Here is a 738-nt window from a genome sequence, read left to right on the forward strand (position 1 = left end):
TACTGGAAAGAATACAAAGCATTAGTGCATGCACGTGAGATGGTAAGAGGTACATGGGAGAGTGGGTTTGTTGATTTGCCTTCTTATCTGCATAGGATTAAGGCAGCAAATCTAGGTACAATTACCGAACTTGAATGCGATGAAGAAGATAGATTTAAGTATTTATTCATTGCTTTTGGTGCATGTATCAATGGTTTTCAGTTTATAAGAAATGTGATTGTGGTGGATGGGACTCATTTAGAAGGAAAGTTTTTGGGTGTTTTGCTTGTAGCTGTTGGGCAAGATGGAAATGGTAAGATATTCCCCCCTAGCTTTTGGAATTGTAGATTATGAGAATGATGTTGCATGGGCGTGGTTTCTAACTCAGTTACGTACAATATGCCCCAACCATCAAGAGCATGTTTTGATTTCTGATAGACACAAATCGATTGGTAAAACAATTAGCAAGGTGTTTCCATTAGCTCATCGGGGAATATGTACATATCATCTCCATCAAAATCTTCTCAAGAATTACAAAGACAGTAGTTTATTGATCTTGGTAAAAAGAGCCATGAGAGCTTACAGAGTTTCTGAGTTCACTACGATATTCAATGACATTCGAATTCAAAAGCCTGAGCTTGCGACATATTTGGAGAAGATTGATGTTCGTTTGTGGTCTCGAGCAAATTTTCCAGGAAATAGGTATGGTATAATGACAAGCAACATCGCCGAGTCTATGAATAATGTTCTTTTAAATGC

The sequence above is a fragment of the Camelina sativa genome, chromosome 9, assembly GCF_000633955.1.
Source record: "Camelina sativa cultivar DH55 chromosome 9, Cs, whole genome shotgun sequence".
In the NCBI taxonomy this organism is placed as follows: domain Eukaryota; kingdom Viridiplantae; phylum Streptophyta; class Magnoliopsida; order Brassicales; family Brassicaceae; genus Camelina; species Camelina sativa.